The sequence below is a fragment of the Trichosurus vulpecula genome, chromosome 2, assembly GCF_011100635.1.
Source record: "Trichosurus vulpecula isolate mTriVul1 chromosome 2, mTriVul1.pri, whole genome shotgun sequence".
Classification (NCBI taxonomy): domain Eukaryota; kingdom Metazoa; phylum Chordata; class Mammalia; order Diprotodontia; family Phalangeridae; genus Trichosurus; species Trichosurus vulpecula.
In genome coordinates, this window is record NC_050574.1 from 297,417,128 (window position 1) to 297,424,769 (window position 7,642).

Here is a 7,642-nt window from a genome sequence, read left to right on the forward strand (position 1 = left end):
CTTGGCACTTTTACTTAGGGAGTTCATTAATGGCTTTTTCAATTTCTTTTTATAAGATGAAGTTATTTAGACATTCTATTTTCTGAGCTGCTAATCTGAGTAATTTATATTTTCATCAATATTCATCAACTTCACTTAGATTTTTGGTATATAATTGCACAAATATTTTCAGATGATTGTTTTAATTTCTTCTTCATTGATGGTAACTTCATGCTTTTCATTTTTGACAATGGATACTTGGTTTTCTTCTTTTTTAAAAAAAAATCAAATTGACCAATGGCTTATCTAGTTTATTGTATTTTTTTTTCATAAAATGAGTTCCTATATTTATTTGCTAGCTCAATTTTTTTCCTCTTTCAATCTTATTAAACATCCTTGACATTCTGGATTTCCAATTTGGTGCTCAATTGGAGATTTTTAATTTATTCTTTTTTTCTAATTTTCTTAGTTGCATGCCTAATTCATTGATTTGTTCTTTTTCTATCTTATTGATGTAAGAATTTAGAGAAACACATTTTCTTCCAATACTACTTTGCCTGCATCCCATAAATTGTAGTATGTTGTCTCATTGTTGTCATTCTCTTTAATGAAATTATTCATTGTTTTTATGATTTTTCCCTTGACTTATTCTTTAGCCTTTGATTATTTATTTTCCAATTAATTTTTAATCTTTCTTCCCAATGCCTTTTATTGAATGTAACTTTTATTGTGTCATGATCTAAAAGGAATATATTTAATATCTCTGCTTTTATACATTTGATTTTGAGTTGTTTTCTGCCCTATTAGGTGATCAGTTTTTGCGTAGGTGCCATGTGCTGCTGAGAAAAAGGTATATTCTTTTCTCTCCCCGTTCCATTTTCAACAAAGGTCTGTCATATCTAACTTTCCTAATATTCAATTTACCTCCTTAGTTTCTTTTTTGCTTATTTTTGGTTGGATTTACTGAGTTCTGAGAGGGGACAGTTGAGGTCCCCCACTAGTATAGTTTTGCTGTCTATTTCTTCCTTTAACTCACTTAATATCTCCTTTAAGAATTTAGATGCTATGCCATTTGGTGTGTATATGTTTTGCATTGATCTTATTGCTTCATTATCTCTAGTACCTTTTAGCATGATACATTTTCTTTCTTTTAATTAGGTCTATTTTTTCTTTTACTTTGAGATCAGGATTGCTACCCCTGCTTTCACTTATCTATCTATCTATCTAATTATTTATTTATTTTTACTTCATGTGAAGCATAACAGATTCTGCTACAGCCCCTTACCTTTATTGTGTGTGTGTCTCTCTGTTTCAAGTGTGTTTCTTGTAAACAACATATTGTAGTATTTTGATTTTTAATCCATTCTGCTATCTCCTTCCATTTTATGGGAGAGTTCATCCCATTCACACTCACAGTTATGATTACTACCTGTGTTTTTCCCTCTAATTTTTCCTCCCATTTACCCTCTCTTTCCTTTCATCTTTTTCTGCTCACCAACGTTTTGCTTCTGTCTTCCACTTCCTCTGATCTGCCCTCCCTTATGTTAGTCCCACCTCCACTTTACCTAATCTCCTCTCCTCCTTCTTCCCTGTTAGATAATATATATTTCTATATTCAACTAATCATGCATATTATTCCCTCTTTGAGGCAATACTGACAAGAATAAGGTGTAAGTAATGCCCAATGCCCACCCTCCATCTTCCCCTCCACTGTAATAGGTCTTTTCATGCCTCTTAATGTGAAATAATTTGCCCCATTTTACTTCTACTTTCCCTCTTCACCCAGTGTTCTCCTCTTTCTCAACCCTTAATTTTATGTCATTCCCTCAAATTCACCTTATACCCATATGATCTATATACATTTCTTCTAGCTGTATTATTAGTGATATAATTCTTAAGAATTACACATATCATCTTCCCATGTAGTCCTAGATCTTTTGCCTTCTGGAAGAGCATGTTCCATGACCCACAATCTTTTAATGTTCTAGCTGCCAAGTCCAGTGTAATTCTGATTGTGGCTTCCTGATAGTTGAATTGTTTCTTTCTAGTCATTCACAGTATTTTTTCCTTGACCTGGTAATTCTGAAATTTGACTATGGTATTGCTTAGATTCTTTTACTTTGGGATCTATTTCATGAGGTGGTCAAGTGGATTTTTTCATGGATATTTTGTCCTCTGGCTCCATGAAATCAGGATAGTTTTCTTTAGTGATTTCTTGAAAGATGTTGTCTAGGTCTTCCTTTTGATTATGGCTTGCAGGGTAGTCCAATGATTCTGACATTGTCTCTCCTGGGTCTATTTTCCAGGTTACTTGTTTTTCACCTGAGGTATTTTATATTTTCTTCTTTTTTTCATTCTTTTGAGTTTGTCTGATTGATTCTTGATGTCTCATAGAGTCGCTAGCTTCCACTTGCTCAATTCTAACTTTTAAGGAGTGGTTTTCCTCAATTAGCTTTTGTACTTTCCTTTCCATTAAGCCAACTGTATTCTATTAATAGTTGTTTTCTTCAGTGGATTTTGTATCTCCTTTCCCATTTGGCCAATTTTACTTTTTAACCAGCTAGTTTCTTTTTGCACTTTGGTGACTGACTCTTATTTTTTTTTCAAAATTCTTTGTACCACCCTTATTTGTTTTTACCAATTTTTCTTCTACCTCTGTCATATGGTTTTTAACCTCCTTTTTGCGATCTTGCATGGGTTATTTCTGGGCTTGAAACCACTTCCTATTTTCCTTGGAGTTTTGGCCATGGGTGTTTTGTCATTGTTGTTCTTTTCTGAGTTTGTGTCTTGACCTTCCCTGTCACCATAATAAATTTCTATTGTCAGATTCTTTTGTTGTTGTTGTTTTTCCTCATTTTTTGTGACCTTTTCCCTTTCTTTTAAATTTGAACTCTGTTACTGGGGTAGAAGGGGCACTGTCTTAGGCTTCTTGTGCCAGGGGCTATCGGCACTGGCTATTTAACTTGTGCTTCACACATGTTGCCCTGAGGCCCACAGGGGACCCTCCTTTCTGGGTGGCTGGCATTGCTGGAGGACATAGATTCTGGCAGCTTACCTGGTGTGACCCAAGTGGTAGTGGTCTGGCATGTTCTGAGGCCTGGTGGGCTGTTTCTTTGTTTTGCTGGGGCTACACTGAAGCACATGGTGGTCTGGCCATTGGTGCCTGCCTATTTGCCAGGACTATGCTGAAGCACATGGCAGGGCCAATGCCAGTGGCTGCTTATTTGCTTAGGTACTGGTAGGTCTGGTGTCTACCTCTTTGCCCAAGGCACTGAAGCATATGGAGGTCTGACAGGTGGAGGTTGCCTCTTTGCCCTGGGCTAAAGCATGTGGCTATTCTCAGAGCTGGTGTCTGGGTTCCCCTGACTGTGCTGAGGAAAGGCAGAATCTTTGAGTTGTCATCTGCCTGACCCACCCCACTGGGCCTCAGGATCTGCTGCTGCTTTGCTGACATGGAGCTTGCTGTTGGTTTGCTGGGGTGCCTCCTGTCTTCTCTTTACCCAAGGAAGGCAGAACTTTTCTGCCCATCTTCCAAGTTTCTTGGGCTTAGAGATTATTTAACCCTGTCCTTTTGCTGGTTCTGCTATTCTAGGATCTGTTTGGGGGTGCTATTTTATGGTTGTTTGGAGGTGAGAATGGGAAAGTTATGGTGATTTACTGCTTACTCTGCCATCTTGGATCCTGTAAGTCCCAATCTATACTCACTCTTGATTCAAAAGTTGTCACGCCACTGTGAAGAATATCAATGTGACTGTTTTTTTTTTAAAAAAAGATTCTGATGAATCCTCTGGATGCCTATTCAAATGTTTTGATTTGTTTTTGTGAGACTAGTTCTCCCTATTTTACCCAAGCTATAAGTTCACATGACCCTCATCTAATTATTAATTGACATATAAGAATTCACATGCTATGTTTCAGATTTGAGTCCATCTGATCATCTTTAGGAAGCCCCGTCACCTCCCAACCCCACCATGGTAAATATAGTACAAACACCCAATTGGGGGCCATCCCATTGTAACTCAGAACTTCTTAGTTTAAGTGATCCACCAGCTTCAACAGGTAATACAGTAACGCACCACCATGCTAAATAGAATGTTTTCAAATACACAAAATATATACATAGTATAGCAAAGAAAACCAATTATATTGAAATATAGTTATCAAAAAACAATGTTTTAATGATTATGAGCCCTAGGTTAAGAACCTCTAATGAAATAAATTAGGTGAGGGTTTTACTCTTCTTCATGGCTGTACTATCTAAGCCAGCTATTACACACACTTACACACACACACACACACACACACACACACACACACACACACGATAATATCCCTCCTCCCCTTTCATTTCTATCTCATTCTCTCCTACATTCTTTTTGTTTCTGGCTAATGTCCACAGCAGGAAAGACTACTTAATTTCCTTAATTAGAATAAAGATATGCTGAATATTAATAGGTACAAAATGTTCATTCATTCATTCAATAATACTGATTGCTCATTATTTGCAAAGATTTATACCAGGCATGTAAGGGTGTAAAAATATGAATAAAACATTATTCTTCTCCTTAAAGAACTTATAATCAAATAGCTAAGTCCAAGCAAAAACTATTTTAAAAAATCACATTATATTTCCAATTATGAAAAGAACAAATGACTGAATTTTCTACTGCCCAAACAATAATTAAAATTCCCAATTTTTTTTCAGAATCAGAAAGCAAAAATATATGTAATGAAAAATCATGAATATTTATGAAAATAATTTCCTCTTCACTCAGGACATTACTAAAAGCTTCTAGGAAAGGACAAGTTAAATGGTCAATAAACATTTCTATTCCCCAGAGGGAACAAAATACAGCATTTATTATTGTTGCATATTGTAGTTCTCCACAACCTTTTCAGGATGCTTTATTAACTATGAGCTAACAATATTGCCCTGAAAGATGGTTGAAACTCAAGGGTTTTGCTATCTTGTCAGTATATTGAGATAGATAGTGAACTTTATGACTCCCTTTGGACTTACCTTGCTGTTGCTTTCCTTTACATGAACCATTATTTGTTTTTCTTGAACGTTGAGTCTCCAATCAGATATAAACACAGCAACAGTACTCCTGGAAAAAAAACTTGACTAATATTGTAAAGAATTCAGGCAAGAGAAGGCTGTCTGCAATATGGTATGAATTCAGAAGACTTCCCCACCACCACCACCACCAATAGGGCTGATGGATTTAGAAAATTGGAGTCAAATTGCTTCATTAGTTACATCTACGTGTAACTTCTGAGGAGTTTGAGGAAGAATAAGATCCACTTTTTGTTTCCTCCTCTGGGAACAAAAGGGAAAAAATACATTTCGTATGCTTTCCTCCTCTTTGAATACACAATTGTTTACAGAACTTGCTTTCTCACATGTTTTTCCATGGGTTGATATATAAAGTTGAGACTGTCATGGAACACTAACCTCCAGCTGCCTTTCCATGTTCTTTCATTAGAATTTTAGGTTCAGCTAACAACTTTTATGTATGATTTGTAATTTTAAGATATTTTCTTGCAGTAGGTAATGAGATGAATATTAATTGGCTTTATTAAAGAAAATTGCATTGTCAATCACTATTACCAGCTGATGGGAAAAAAAAACACATGAAATTGTAGTAGGATAAATGGTTCTTCTCATCAAATATGCCAAGCTTTCTGTTCAGTGTCACTTATTTTTTGTGAAAAGAAGAGCACAACATCAAGTATTAGGGAAAAAGGGGATGTATTTGGCAAAAAAAGTATATTTCAAAGGCATGATGGATATAATAATCAAAGGTGAGGGAAAAGCCAAGGAGGTTGCTTTCAAACTAGATTGCTCTTACAGGAATCAGAGAGGAGCATAGCTTTTTAGAATTGTAAATAACGCATGATCATTTTATATAAAAAGAAACATGCACAGAGAAGATAATCAACTTGCCAAAAGTCACACAGTTAATTAATGGGAGAACCCTAACTAGAAATCACCTTTTTAAACTCCTATAACAGTTTTTTTTAAACAAACAAACAAAAGACAGAGGTAATATGAACATACACGAGTATAGCAACAATTAAATAATCCAATGTATATGCCTCCTCATCCACTGCCACCATTAGAAGCAATTGGTGCTAGCCTTTAAATAGCAGCATTAAGGGTAACTAGGATACTGGCAAACTCAGGTAGAACAACATGACCCACACATATGTCCATTTGTCTTCTAGGCAGTATCCATTTGCCTCCCTCATGGGCAGGATCTATCTTGCTCTATGCTTATCTATTAGTAGTAGAAAGGACCTGAAGAAATACTCTAAGCTGGGCATATTGTTAAGTATGGACATAATTGATTTAAAAAAAAAACCTAGGCCAACAGTTTTTAACACATTATTATTTTTTTTTTGTATCGCAGGTCTCTTTATCAGTATAGTGAAACACATAAATATCTCAAAATAAAATTTCTATATTCATAAAATCAAATACATAAAATTATAAAGGAAACCAAATATATTAAACTAGTTTTTTCTTCTATCTATCTATCTATCTATCTATCTATCTATCTATCTATCTACAAGTTTATGAACCCTAGGATAATATCCCCTGTGTTAGGCCAACATAGTAAAGTTCTTTCTAAGAATGTGAGTTTTCTCCTGTTATTCCACACACATTATAAAGGGACCTCATATTCTTAAGAAACAACATACAGAAAAGCACAGTACCCTGACATATATGCTCACCAACCTTGATTGATTAATTGTATTAAAAAATTCATATCAAAAGCATCACAGCACCCTCTCCTACTCCACCTAGCCACCTGCTCTGACTTGTATTCCCAGACCAGCCCCTGCTCATTGTCTTGGACTTCCTCCCCTCTACTGTAGCCGAGTCATGTCTTCCTGCAGCCACGTGGCCTTGGTGACAGGGAGTAAAAAGGGAATTGTATTCACTGTTGTGTGTGATCTGTGCAAGAAATTCCCGAGGGGGATGTGATTCTTACTTCCAGGAACCCGACTCTAGGCCAGGAGGCTGTGAAGAAGCTGAAGGAGGAGGGATGGAACCATCTTTTCCAACAGCTAGACATCAATGACCTGGAGAGCATTTGGACACTGCGGGAATTTCTCAAGGAGCGGTATGGGGGTGTGGATGTGCTGGTCAACAATGCTGGAGTGGCCTTCAAAGAGGCTGCTATGACACCTTTTATTACTCAAGCTGAGGTGACACTGAAAACCAACATTTTCGGCACCAGAGCTGTATCTGAAGAATTACTCCCTCTGATTAAACCCCAAGGTAGAATGGTGGATATCTCTAGCTTCCTGAGTGTACTTTCCGTTTGAAACTGCAGCCCAGTTTGTATCAGAGAAAAAGGTTGAAAAATGGTAAAATTAATTTGTGAATCCATTCTATTAATACTTGAGTGTTACACATTTGGATTTGATTTAAAAGTGCATTTAGAAAGAAATAAACATTAAAGTACCATGACTGTCACTGCTAAGGTATTCTCTTTGAGTTGTCTACTAATTATGTGAGAGATATTGTAATGAATGAGATTTGAAATGACTCAATGGAGGAAAAACATGCAAAATTCAGATTGTCTAAATGGAATAAAATTATTTTCAAAAAATCATTTAAAAAAATTCATATCAAGACTCTAGCCATGTCTTT

At 36.0% G+C, this 7,642-nt stretch overlaps 1 pseudogene; it reads left to right on the forward strand.

The window, feature by feature from the left end:
• The first annotated feature begins 6,868 nt into the window (after positions 1-6,868).
• On the forward strand, positions 6,869-7,314 carry LOC118840456 (annotated as a pseudogene).
• The last annotated feature ends 328 nt before the right edge of the window (positions 7,315-7,642 follow it).